The sequence below is a fragment of the Bos indicus genome, chromosome X (assembly GCF_029378745.1).
Source record: "Bos indicus isolate NIAB-ARS_2022 breed Sahiwal x Tharparkar chromosome X, NIAB-ARS_B.indTharparkar_mat_pri_1.0, whole genome shotgun sequence".
In the NCBI taxonomy this organism is placed as follows: Eukaryota; Metazoa; Chordata; class Mammalia; order Artiodactyla; family Bovidae; genus Bos; species Bos indicus.
This window is the reverse complement of record NC_091789.1, coordinates 3,560,417-3,575,009: the sequence shown is the minus strand read 5'-3', so window position 1 is coordinate 3,575,009 and position 14,593 is coordinate 3,560,417. Positions and strand designations below refer to the sequence as shown.

Below are 14,593 nucleotides of genomic sequence, written 5' to 3'. Positions count from 1 at the left end.
GCTGCCTGTGGTTATGGATTCACTGTCCTCTAAAACCAAGGATATTAATGAAAGTTTGGGGTATGAGGCTCAACAAAGATTCTCAGCTCAGATTTCACAGGAGCCGGGAAGATAAAATGAGGGGATAAGAGTGTTTTGGAGCCCTCACCTGTGCCACTGCTGCTGGACAGACCTCAGGAGATGCAGGTGCTGCAGGTCTCCTGTGGTAGAGCCCACTTGCTTGTCCTGACAGATGGTGAAGGAGTCTTCAGCATGGGGAATAATTCTTACAGGCAGTGTGGAAGAAAGGTGGTGGAAAACGAAATTATAGTGAAAGTCACAAAGTCCATAGGATGCAGGACTTCGATGGACAGATAGTCCAGGTCGCCTGTGGTCAGGACCATAGTCTGTTCCTGACGGATAAAGGATAAGTGTATTCTTGTGGCCTGGTCACAGGTGTGCAAACAGGTCTGGGTCACTATGACATCACCAGCATGCCCACCAAGCTGGGCGGAGATCTTGCTGAAGTGAACGTCATCCAGGTGGATACCTATGGGGACTGCTGCCTGGTCGTGTTGGCCAGTGGGGGCTTCTTCAGGTGGGGGAACTCTGAGTACCTGTGGCTTGCCTCTGTCACTGACTCCAGACAGGTGAACGTCCCCCTGGTGCTTGCCCTTCTCAGGAGTGGCGTGGGTGAAGCAGGCTGTGGGGGGGGGGGGCGGGGGACAGGCTGTGCTGTATTAAACAGAGAAGGACACGTTTTTGTCTGGGGCTACGGAATTCTTGGGAAGGGACCAAACCTCCTGGAAACTGGTCTTTCAGAAATGATTCCACCCACTCTCTTTGGCCTGACGGAGTTCAACCCAGGAGTCCAGGTTTCCTGCATTCGCTGTGGACTCAGCCATTTTGCTGCCCTGACCAACAGAGGAGAGCTGTTTGTGTGAGGCAAGAACATCCAAGGGTGCCCGGGTGGAAGACCAGTACTTCCCATGGAGGGTGACTATTCCTGGGGAGCCCGTGGGCATGGCATGTGGTGTGGATCACATGGTGACTCTGGTCAAGTCCCTCATCTGAACCTCCTCCTTGATCCTTTGGAGCCTGGCCCTGGCCTCAGGACCATTTGGCCTGCTCAGCAAGGGCAGCCGCGGGGCTCTGAATGGGGCCTGAGAGTGTCAGGGTCCTCCATGCCCTGGGCCATGCTCTGTGCAGCCTGGAGCTGGGTGACCAGAAGTGCCAGAGTTGGTCCCTGCCCCCACCCCAACCCAGCCCAGGGTGAGGCACGCTGTACAGATGCTGCCATTATCCGCCAAACCCAGGGCTGAGTGGCCCTGGCAGGTCGAGGATGATCGGCTTATCTTGGCTCCTTCCAGGGGACACACGACGGCTTCTGGTGTCACGTCTGGTCTTCAGAGATCTTATTCACTCGGTCATCTCTGCGTGCTGCTGGCACACAGCGGACAGCCCTGCATGGGGGGGTCCTTCCTGGAAATGCCAGTGGGCGCCAGCCTAGGACCCTGTGGACCCACAGCAGTCACCTGCCTTGTAGCCCTTCTTACTGCCTGGCTCAGAAGACTTGAGAGGCCCCCTCGGGAAGAAGAGTGAGGCCAGATTTTTATGGGCCAAGGACTTTGAACACAACCCGTGAAAGCTTGGCTGGAGTGCTCGCCTTGGAGAAGGAAAACTTAGAAATCGTGAAAAACATATGCGTTAGTAACATAATGTGTCCTTTTCTTTAACAGCATCTTTTAAAAGTCTGTTTTGGAATAAAGTCTGTTTTCTGCCTTTTCATGTTTTTAAAGAATATATACAAATATATGAAAAACTATTCAACATAACTAATCATATGCTGTGCTGTGCTTGATCGCTCAGTCATGTCCAACTCTTTGTGACTCCAGGCTCCTCTGTCCATGGGGATTCTCCAGGCAAGAATACTGGAGTGGGTTGCCATGCCCTCCTCCAGGGGATCTTCTCCACCCAGGAATGGAACTGGGGTCTCCTGCATTGCTGTAACTCCCCTGCTGAGCTACCTGAGAAGCCCAACTAATCATGATGGAACTGCAAATCAAAATTACCTCACCTCTGTTAGGATGGCTATTATCAAAAAGACAACAGATAAGAAGTGTTGGCCAGAACGTAGAGAAATTGGAATCCTTGTGCTCTTTTGATGGGAATGTGCAGTCATTATGGAAAACAATATGGAGTTCCCTCAAAAAAAAAAAAATCAATAGAAGGGCCATATGATTCTGCAGTGCCCCTTCTGGCTTTGTATCCAAAAGAATTGAAATTGACATCTCAAAGAGGTGTCTATTTTCCCATGTTCACTGCAGCATTATTTATAATAGCCAAGATATAGAACAAATGGTAAAGACACTGCCTGCAATGCAGGAGACCTGGGTTCAATCCCTGGATTGGGAAGATACCTTGGAGAAGGAACTGGCAACTCACTCCAGTATTCTCACCTGGGAAATCCCATGGACAGAGGAACCTGGCCTGCTAGAGTCCATGGGGTCACAAGGAGTCGGACATGACTGAATGACTAACTCACTTTCAAGGTATAGAAACGGCATAAGTATTGATTGATAGAGGAAGGGATAAAGAAAATGTTGCACACATATGCATATACACGCATATACAATGGAATATTATTCAGCCTTAAAATATAATGAAACCTGCCATATGCAACAGCATGAATAAATCCTGAGAACATTATGGTAAGTGAAATAAGCCAGTCACAGAAGGACAAATACCACATGTTTCTACTTAGATGAGTATCTAAAGTAGCTTCGTGGAAAAAGACAGTAAAATGGTGGTAGTCAGGGGTTTGGGGGAGTACGGAATGTGGAGGGGCTTTTAAAGAATATATAGTTTTTGTTATGTAAGATAAGTGAGCTTCCCAGGTGGCTCAGTGGGTAAAGAATCCTTCTGCAATACAGGAGATGTGGGAGACACAGGTTCGATGACTGGGTTGGGAAGATCCCCTGGAGGAGGGCATGGCAACCTACTCCGATATTCTTGCCTGGAAAATCTATGGACAGAGAAGCCTGGGGCTACATTCCATGGGATTACAAAGAGTCAGATGCAACTGAAGCAACTGAGCACACATGGCACATACACTAATGTAAGATGAGTAAGTTCTAGGGATCTGCTGTACAACTTTGTGCTTATAGTCTACTGTCAGTTCAGTTCAGTAATTCAGTTGTGTCTGACTCTTTGAGACATCATGGACTGCAGCACGTCAGGCTTCTCTGTCCGTCACCAACTCCCATAACTTGCTCAAACTCATGACCATCAGGTTGGTGATGCCATCCAACCACCTCATCCTCTGTCATCCCCTTTTCCTCCTGCCTTCAATCTTTCCCAGCATCAGGATCTTTTCCAGTGAGTCAGCTCTTCCCATGGCCAAAGTATTGGAGCTTCAGCTTCAGTATCAGTCCTCCCAATCAATATTCAGGACTGATTTCCTTTAGGATTGACTAGTTGGACCTCCTTGCAGTCCAGGGGACTCTCAAGAGTCTTTTCCAACACCACAGTTCAAAAGCAGCAATTATTCAGCATTCAGCTTTCTTTATAGCCTAACTCTCACATTAATACATGACTACTGGAAAAACCATGGCTTTGACAAGATGGGCATTTGTTGGCAAAGTAATGTCTCTGCTTTTTAATATGCTGTCTAGGTCTGTCATAGCCTTTCTTCCAAGGAGCAAGCATCTTTTAATTTCATGGCTGCAGTCACCATCTGCAGTGTTTTCGGAGCCCCCAAGATAAAGTTTCTCACTGTTTCCATTCTTTTACCATCTATTTGCTATGAAGTGATGAGGTTGGATGCCATGATCTTAGTTTTTTGAATGTTGAATTTAGGCCAGGTTTTTCACTCTCCTCTTTCACTTTCCTCAAGAGGCTCTTTAGTTCCTCTTCGCTTTCTGCCATAAGGGTGGTGTCATCTGCATATCTGAGGTTATTGATATTTCCCCCAGCAATCTTGATTCCAGCTTGTACTTCATCCAGTCTGGCATGTCACATGATGTACTCTGCATATAAGTTAAATAAGCAGGGTGACAACATACAGTCTTGACGTACTCCTTTCCCAATTTGGAACCAGTCCGTTGATTCATGTCCGGTCTAACTGTTGCTTCTTGACCTGTATACAGATTTCTCAGGAGGCCAGTAAGGTAGTCTGGTATTCCCATCTCTTTAAGAATTTTCCACAGTTTGTTGTGATCCACACAGTCAAAGGCTTTGCCATAGTCAATAAAGGAAAAGTAGATGTTTTTCTGGAACTCTCTTGCTTTATGATCCAGTGGATGTTGGCAATATGATCTTTGGTTCCTCTGCCTTTTCTAAATCCAGCTTGAACATCTGGAAGGTCTCGGTTCACATACTTTTAAAGCCTCACTTGGAGAATTTTGAGCATTACTTTGTGAACATGTGAGATGAATGCAATTGTGTGGTGGTGTGAACATTCTTTGGCATTGCCTTTCTTTGGGATTGGAATGGAAACTGACCTTTTCCAGTCCTGTGGCCACTGATGAGTTTTCCAAATTTTCTGGTTTATTGAGTGCAGCACTTTCACAGCATCATCTTTTAGGATTTGAAATAGCTCAACTGGAATTTCATCACCTCCACTAGCTGTTTGTAGTGATGCTTCCTAAGGCCCACTTGACTTCACACTCCAGGATGTCTGGCTCTAGATGAATGATCATACAATCATGGCTATCTGAGATTAAGATCTTTTTTGTATAGTTCTTCTGTGTATTCTTGCCACTTCTTCTTAATGTCTTCTGCTTCAGTTAGGTCCATATAGTTTCTGTCCTTTATTGTGCCCATCTTTGTATGAAATGTTCCTTTGTATCTCTAATTTTCTTTAAGAGATCCCTAGTCATTCCCGTTCTGTTGTTTTCCTCTATTTGTTTGCATTGATCACTGAGAAAGGTTTTCTTATCTTTCCTTGCTATTCTTTGGAACTCTGCATTCAGATGGGTATATCTTTCCTTTTCTCCTTTGCCTTTCACTTTTCTCAGCTATTTGTAAGGCCTCCTTAGACAACTATTTTGCCTTTTTGCATTTCTTTTTCTTGTGGATGGTCTTGATCACTGCCTCCTGTACAATGTCATGAACCTCTGTCCATAGTTCTTCAGCCACTCTATCAGATCTACTCCCATGAATCCATTTGTTACTTCCACTGTATAATTGTAAGGGATTTGATGTAGGTCATACCTGAATAGTATGACTGTTAGACCAATAGTCTACTGTAACCTTAAAAATATGTTGAGAGGACAGATCTCATGTTAAGTGTTGTTACCACAGTGAAAAAAAAAGGCAAAAAAAAAAAAGAGAATAGTATAGTGTTTAGGGGGCTGCCCAGGTGGCACTAGTGGTAAAGAACCTGTCTGCCAATGCAGGAAACATGAGAGACTCAGGTTCCGTCCCTGGGTCGGGAAGATCCCCTGGAGGATTCCAGGCAACCCACTCCAATATTATTTCCTGGAGAATCCCCATGGGCAGAGGTCTGGTGGGCTACAATCTGTAGGGTCGCAAAAAGTCAGACACCACTGAAGCGACTTAGCATAGCATGGTGCTTAGGAGGTCATCTAGATCTTTGTTTGAATCAGGCAGGCTTAATTTTAATTAGCTATTGTACCTTGAGCAAATTACCCTTTCTATGCCTCAGTTTCCTCTCAAAAATGGGGATATCATGCTTGTCTCACAAGGTATACTTGTGAGAAGTAAATAAAATTTTGGCTGTCAAGCAATATGACAGTGCTTGGCACATGATAAGCAGTCAATAAATGGTAGTTATTATTAAAAATGAAAAAGAAACCTCCCAGTTCAATTGCATACCGCTAAGTCACTTCAGTCGTGTCCAACTCTGTGCGACCCCGTAGACGGCAGCCCACCAGGCTCCCCCGTCCCTGGGATTCTCCAGGCAAGAACACTGGAGTGGGTTGCCATTTCCTTCTCCAATTGCATAAGGGTGATTGATAAAATGAGAAAATGTGTTCAGAATAATAGAAAGTTTCCTCATTATCATAAATTGTTACAAATATGGGAAGGGAGAAAGCTAGAATGAATTTTATGGTGTTGGTTCGAATATAGCAGAGTGAACTCATGGGCAGATAGATAGAGATAGAGATATAAAATCTGTGAGTATTGTGTGTGTGTAAGCATGTGAATAAAAGTGTGTAAAAGAAGCTTCTAGAGAGTCAGGGAGCAGCAACACAACAATGGCATTATCTATACCTAGTGCCCAGATTTGGCTTCCAAATACTATTTTCCACGAAAGAGAACCACGTCTCAGAACAATGGCTGGTTTCAGGACTGGATAAATGAAAGTATAAGATGAACCTGGACTATCTTGTACCAGAAAATAAGGAAGTGCACAAAGAATGATGAGGACACATCGAAGGGACACAAAAGCCTTCTTGAAGGGGTCCCCAGTGGTCAGATCAAGGATAACTTGGGCGTCAAAGTAAGCAATGATCGTAATGGATTATAACCCACTGAATAAAATAGGAAGACATAAGTCTACACTGATATAAATTAACAGATGAATAAATTGAAAGTTTGATGAGAAATGGAAGATTTGCACAGTCTCAAAGGACTTCTCCACAAAAAATTAATTGCAAAGAATAATTTCACAGTGAAGAAGCCTGGCACATATCACTTTAGTCAAGCGATCAGAACGAACATCACCAGTAACAGGATGCACTGAAATCACGTTCCACCTGACAGAATGAAGTGTACAGTGTCACTTCTGTCATAGGCCTCACAAAGATGTGTAACCTGAATCTAATCATGAGCAAACATCAGGCAAACCCAAATTGAGGGACATTCTTCAAAACAACCCGCTCAGAGTTTTAAAAAATTCCTAAGTCTTATACGTAAAACAGATAGCTAGTGGGAAGTTGCTGTATAACAGCTCAACCTGGTGCTCTGTGACGACCTAGAAGGGCAGGATCGGGGGAGTGGAAGCGAGGTTCAAGAGGGAGGGAGTAAATGTATACTTATGGCTAATTGATGTTGTTGTATGGCAGAAGCCAACACAATATTGTAAAGCAGTTATCCTCCAATTAAAAATAAAATTTTAAGAAGTGCCGAGGTCTTAAAAGTCAATGAAAGACCAAGGAACTCTTCCACAATGAAGGAGATGGAGGAGACATGACAACTAAAAGCACCATACAGGTCTGAACTGGATCCTTTTGCCATAATAGATCCATTGGGGACAACTGATGAAACTTGAATGGGACCTGAGGATTCGATGTTAGTAATCTATTAATGTGAATTTCCTGATGATGGTGGTGGTATCATAGCTAGATAGGAAAATATCTTTGTTGGTTAAAAAAATATACACAATATTATTCAGGGATGATCAGGCATAGGCTGGTGAGAGTACTCAAATGGTTCAGGAGGAAAAATTCAGGACATTCTATATTGTATTTCCAACTTTTCTGTAAGTTTGTGATTGCTTCCAAATAATAATAATAAATAATGAAAAGACTGTCATGGTCATGAAAGGCAAAAACAGTCTTGGGAACTTTTGGAGGCCAGGTGGAAATGACAAATGCAATGTCTGATCCTGAATTATATCCTGGAACTGCCCCACTCCTGCCAGTTCTTTTTTGATACAGAAATACTATTTGTACAATAGGAGAACTAGGAATATTTTCTGTAGGCTAGATAATACTATTTTATCAATATTAATTTTCTGATTTTAATAGTTGCACTGTACTTATATAAGAGAAATATTTGTTTTGTTCTGAGAGATACATGCTCAAATATTTAGGGTTAAAGGAACATCATGGCTAAAATTTACTCCCAAGTGGTTTAGAAAAAAGAGAAATATGCATATATATTGAAAGGAAATGATAAATTAATTGACTATTAACAATAGAGGAAGCTGGATGAAAGGAACATGGATGTTCCTGCAACTTTTTTGGTAAGTCTGAAATTATTTTATAATAAAAAGTTACCCAAAAAGCACATACATTTTTTTTTTACTATTTTAAATCAAAAGCATTAATATATTCACTGAAAGATACCAGTTGAAACTTCTGAAATCTGCAGCACCCCCCCCCCAAAAAAAAATAGCACATACACTTTATCCTGGCAATTCCTTTGCTACAAGTACTCCACATGTATATAAAGATATATGGGTGTTCACTGCAGCATTATTTGAAATACCTGAAGACCAGGGTCAAACTGTCCATTGATAGAGATTTTTCCACATTACAAAGCACTATGTAACTGTTAGAAATAAGGAGGAAATCACCTTACGTACATTAGAAGAACTATTATTTTAAAAAAACAGGAAATAACAACTATTGGTGAACATGTAGAGAAACTGGAACCCTTGTACAGTGTTGTTGAGAATGTACAGAGTGGCTCAGCTGCTGGGGAAAATAAGATAGAGGTTCCTCAAGAAAATTAAAAATAGAATTATCATGTGATCCAGTAACCCCACTGCCAGATATGTATCCAAAAGAAGTGAAAATGAGTTCTCAAAGAGATGTTTGTACATCCACGTTAATAACAGCACTATTCACAATAACCAGGAGCTGGAAGCAACCCACATGCCCACTGACACATAAATGGATAAGCAAAATGTGGCATATACATACAGTGGAATATTATTCAGCCTTAAAAAAGAAGGAAATCTTGTCACATACTACACAATGGATGCAGCTTGAGGGCATTTTGCTGAGGGAAATTAGCCTGTCACAAAAAGTACTGTATGATCCCACGTCTATGAGCTATCTAAATTCATACAAACAGAAAGTAGAATGGCTGTTACCAGGGGCTGGAGGAAGGAGAAAGAAGAGTTGTTGAATGGATATAAAAGTTCAGATTTGCAAGATGAAAAAGCTCTTGAGATCTGTTTCACAAACAGTGTTGACCTACTTAACACTATTGAACTATACACTTAAAAATGGTTGAGATGATACATTTTATGTTGTGTCTTTTGTGTGTGCTGTGTGCTCAGTTGCTTCAGTCGTGTCTGACTCTTTGTGACCCTATGGATTGTAGCCCACCAGGCTGCCCTGTCCATTGGAATTTTTCAGGCAAGAATACTGGAGTGGGTTGCAATACCCTCCTTCAGGGGATATTGCTGACCCCGGGATCAAACCTGGGTCTCCTGCATCTCTGCATTGCAGGTAGATTCTTTACCTCTGAGCCACTGGGGAAGCCCTATGTGTCTTTTAACCACAATAAAAAAGGAGTAAATCTAGATGTTCTGCTATGGAAAGATCTCCAAAAAAGATCATTAAGTTAAAAAACAAGGTGAAAATAACATGAATGCTATGATTCTGTGTGTGCCTGCCCATATGTGTGTGTGTGTGACTGAAAAAGTTAAAAAACAAGGTGAAAATAACATGAATGCTATGATTCTGTGTGTGCCTGCCCTTAAAAATTCTGGAAGTCTACATAAGAAGCTGTTGACAGTGAGTGAGGCTGAGGGTTAAAGAGGGAAAACTATTTCTACTTTTTCACTTTACTTTTTAAAGTCTTCTGTACGTTTTTTTTTTTTTTTTTTCACCACTTGCACACATTATATTTATAGTAAATGTTTAGCATTTTTTACTGGAGCATAGTCACATTTAACATTTTGAAAGTGAAAGTGAAGTCGCTCAGTCGTGTCCGACTCTTTGTGACCCCATAGACTGTAGCCTACCATGCTCCTCTGTCCATGGGATTTTCCAGGCAATAGTACTGGAGTGGGTTGCCATTTCCTTCTCCAGGTTTAACATTTTAAATAATGGCAAATAATGGTGCCAGGCATTGCTCTAAGCACTTACATGGAGTAGCTTATTTAATCTGGAAAATAACTCTATGAAGTAGGTCCTTTATTAGTATTATTGCCATTTTATAGAGGGGGAAATGGAGTCTCAGAGAGGTTGAATCCCACCATTTTAACCACTACTCTATGCCTCTATGATGTCTATAAAAAGGAGTCACTCTTCCTCCTTTTGCTAAAGACACGCTATATATACACATACATATATTCTATATTATCTTTAACAAACACAATACACGCTAATTGAGGGTTAAAAAAAAAAAAAGCTAATGTGAAGGGGAAAATCTAACCCTGGATTATGCCAGCTAAAGACCAGCCTATTAACCTTTTGGTGTATGGCCATCCAGTCTTCAGCATATGGACCCTTTTCTAGCCCAGTTGAGATTATATTGTACATAAAATTTTGTATTCTGCTTTTCTTCCGCTCCATATAATGTTATTTTCCCTTTAAACATCTCAAGTCCTCTTATAAATAGTCATAGTGAGTGTTTTTAAAGCTGGTAATGAGGGCCCCAGATTTACATTAGGGAAAAGAAAGAGTAATAAAATCTGTGGAAAAGAAAAGCATGGAAAATAGTTGGGAAGAAAAAAGTGTGGGTCTGCAGTTACTAAGAAATGGCTTCCATTTACTTGTTCATGAGTGTGAAAGTCTAGATTCTATTTTTTTCTTCTTTCTGGATCTTTATTATATTTTTCTCTATTCATACTTGGAAAGTTTGGTTGGGGTCAGTATGCCTAAGTGACTGTGTCTGGGAAACCGGCAGACATTTTGGAAATTTTTCCAGGAATCCAATTTTAGGAAAACTGGAAAACCAAAAGTAGATTATTGTGGTCTTAAGCTACTAAGAGAAAAGGCTATAATGATGGTGAGTCCTAGAGTATTATTATAATGTTAGACCCAAAGTACGGAGACTGTCTAGCCCAATTCCCCTTTATTTTACAGGTGGAGAAGCTAAGCCCCAGAGAAGTAAAGTCAACCACCTAGGCCACACAGCTATTAAGGGCAGAGCCTGCACTAAATTTAGGTCTCCTAATTCCTAGGCCACTGTTTTATGAAACTTCTGAAACCCTTTAAAATCAATTAATTAATTGTAAGCACTCAGGGAAGTAGGTTAGTGTTATTTATTCTGACTTCAGAGCTATTTACTGGAAAAGTGATTAGGTGTCTGGAAGCCCAAACTAATTCTACTGTAATTAAACAGGTTTTTAATCACTCCAAAAAGAACAAACTATGAAGTAGGCGTATCATCTTAAGAATTAGCTTTCAGTTTCTTGCACAGCCAGTTTAAAGATCACCACTTTCACCTGGTATCTTAAATTCCTTTTATATTAGGCGTAAAGCCTGTATTTTGGTGGTAAGATTAAGCAAATGCATAGCCCTTAGATTGGCTGCTTCTCGGTGCCCCTCTAGTCGTCAGTGAATGATGGAGTGGGGGAGGGGGAGGGTGTCATCAGTGGACTTGCATAAATTATTAGAATGCATCTATTTGCCTGTTGGTTTTCCTTCCAAATGACTTCCTTCGGCTGCAATTTCTTATCGGCCCTTTTGCTGTGTGGAATAAGCAGTGGACACAATAGATTTCTTTATGTAATTTATTGCAGTAATTATTGTCTGAATATGATAAAATTGTTTGCCAAAGCCGACTTTAATTAAAGTTTGCAGAGAAGATTCTTTAATCATGAAAGGAAACAAGTTGGAATGTTGAATTCACAATTGGAATCCCAGTGGTTGTATTATAGCTTAGCAAGTGGGTGAGTTTGGAGTTCAGGGCCCCTTGTCTTTCCTTTCTCAGATTGTCTTGCTTCTAGTATTCACTGCTCTCATGCTGCCTGCTTTGGCATTCCACCAGAGCTTGTCCTTTCCAAAACGTACCTCTAGTGCCAAAATTATTTCCTGCCACTGTGAAAATGCCCAGGCCCCCAGTTCCTTGATCTCAGCCAGCAAGAGATAAGGGATTAGAGACAGAGCTGAAAGAAACCTTGAAAAGCAAATTATTTGAATTTATTGATTGGGAAACTGAGGCTAGAGTGGCATGGTTACTTGCTGAAAGTTCATAGTGGAGCTGGAGTTCAAATACATTGAGGAGTGATTTAACCAAAATGAATCTTAGCTTCCTCCCCTGTGAAATGGAAATCAGGATATTTACTGAGGTTACTATGAGGATCAAATATGACTAAATGAAAATGCTTTGAAAACTCCTGTTCATTTTGGTTGTTCTTGTTCAGTCGCTAAGTCCTGTCTGACTCTTTGCGACCCCATGGACTGCAGCATGCCAGGCTCCCTGTCCTTCACTATCTCCTGGAGTTTGCTTAATTTTTTAAATTAAGCTATGCTGCTTTACCTTATGCTAAGGGTTAATAACTAATAAATGTTAGCATTGGATCTTCCAAAAGGGATCTGCATTTTGAAAGAGAGGATCCCAAGGACACATCTAAGCCTAGAGGGAAAACATGGACAGAGAAGCATTCTGGGTGCCCCTCAAAGCACTTAGCCAGGCAAAGCCATATATTTTAGGAGTAAGAACAAAACCTGTTTTCAGAGGCCAGGGAGCTAAGAACTTTGTAAAGAACCTGAAAAACTGTTCACACAGTCATTCTAGCATCTAGGGTGGGGTTTGATTTCATTAGCTTAAAAGGCCCCTTTAATACTGAAGTTGTTGTGTGATTCCAACTGATTCATTTTTATAACATATAGCTTTTCTTCAGACACCATAATTTAAAAAAATAACATGAATCCCAATGTTCATTGCAGTGCTATTTACAATAGCCAAAACATGAAAGCAACCTAAATGTCCATCAACAGATGAATGGATTAAAAAGATGTGGTGTATACACACATATATACACATACACACACATAATGGAATATTATTACTTGGCCATAAAAAAGAATGAAATAACGCCAATTGCAATAACATGGATGGACCTAGAGATTATTATATTAAGTGAAGTAAGTCAGACAAATATTATATGATATAACTTATATGTGAAATCTAAAGAAATAATACAAATGAAATTATTTATAAGACAGAAAAAGATAGACATAGAAAACAAACTTATGGTTACCAAAGGGTAAAGGAGGGAGGGATGAATTAGGAGTTCGAGATGAATAGATATATACTCCTATATATAAAATAAACAAGGACTTACTGTATAGCACAGGGAACTATATTCAATATATTATAATAACGTATAATGGAAAAGAAAGTAACACAATATTGTAAGTCAACTTCAATTAAAAAAAAGACATCAGAGTGTTGCAGGTCAGGATTAGGAGGGTGGGAAGCAGGTTATTCTAGACTTTGTACCAAAGGCATAGAAGTGTTGGAGACCATGGATCATTTGAAAAACAACAGGGAGTTTTTGACCTGAAGCGTACAGTGCTCTGTGGTGGAGGTGGAACCACTGGAAATGAGGCTGAGGCCAGATCCCCAAGGATTTTATATATGCTTTGCCATGGGTTTTGGATCTTATCCTGAAAGCAAAGGAGAGCAGAAAGGAAGTAAAAAAGGATTTGAAGCTGGGATGGGCTTTGAAGTTAGAGTGTGGTGGTGTGATTATATTTGTGTTGAAGGACAACTCTGACTTCTGGTGTAAAATGGATGAGGAGAGGAGCTTTGAGGGGCCAGCTAGGAGGGCGCAAGGCTAGAGGCAAGGGGCCAGGTTAGGAAGCTCTTTGGCACTTGTGAAAACAGCATGGGAACCAGAGCAAGGCAGTTAGGTAGCAAGCAGGAATGTAGAAATATTTAGGACAGAATTAGCAGGCAAAGAGGTCTCCATAGAAGAGAGTGAAATTAGCACCCCCCTCCTGAATCAAAACTCGATGACATTTACCAGCTAATGAAGTAGGAAACAGTCTTGTGATAGCAGAAGTGAGATATAGCCCCCGGGGTGAGTTGACAACAAATGTAATACGCACTGGCCATGTGATATGGCAGCCAAGAAAGCAAATGCCATCCTTAAGAAGCTAGAGGAGAAGAATCTAGTGTCTGGACAAGGGACAAGATGGTGCAGAAGGGTCTGTGCCCTGGGGTTGTGGAGGGGTGGGAGGGAGGTTAGACCCAGTTCCAGCCTTCTACTTTTGAAAGATATAAAGGAATTGGCTTAAACTGAAAGCAGAGCCTTGAACCTGGGTCTCTGGAGTAGACTCTAGTCTGGTAGAATTGTGGGACCAGATTTTTCTTCAAATTGTTGGACCACCATTGGGAAGAGGGGCAAATTTAGTTTTGTGTGAAGTTACCAGGGGGCTCTGAGAAGGCGATGGCACCCCACTCCAGTACTCTTACCTGGAAAATCACATGGACGGAGGAGCCTGGTGGGCTGCAGTCATGGGGTCGCGAAGAGTCGGACACGACTGAGAGACTTCCCTTGCACTTTTCACTTTCATGCGTTGGAGAAGGAAATGGCAACCCACTCCAGTGTTCTTGCCTGGAGAATCCCAGGGACGGGGGAGCCTGGTGGGCTGCCATCTACAGGGTCACACACAGTCGGACACGACTGAAGTGACTTAGCAGCAGCAACTAGGGGGCTGGTTTCACCTGGCCTCAAGCTATGAGGCAGAGACACAAGCAGCAGTCTGTGGGGCTAGTGCGTTCTTGTCACTGGAAGTTGTTCAGACTAGAGGGCAGGGACCCTGTACGTGGGAAAAGAAAACCAAAAACCCAAAGCGAAACCAACCAGTGCGAGGGTAGAGTCAGTGCGACCTTCGAGGTTCCTGCTGACCCTGTGATGTGTAAGTTCTGGCCAAGCGGGTGCACATTTCTCAGCAGTCTTGCCTCAGGGATGAATGAGGTGCATGGTACCTCTCCCGATCGCTTTCTTATA

At 41.9% G+C, this 14,593-nt stretch overlaps 1 protein-coding gene and 1 pseudogene across 1 annotated transcript in view; both read left to right on the top strand.

Moving 5' to 3' along the window:
* Positions 1–14,593, top strand: part of LOC139180898 (A-kinase anchor protein 17B-like) — a 60,519-nt gene that overhangs the window by 16,526 nt on the left and 29,400 nt on the right. The window lies entirely within an intron of this gene.
* On the top strand, positions 63–1,667 carry LOC139181121 (RCC1-like G exchanging factor-like protein; annotated as a pseudogene).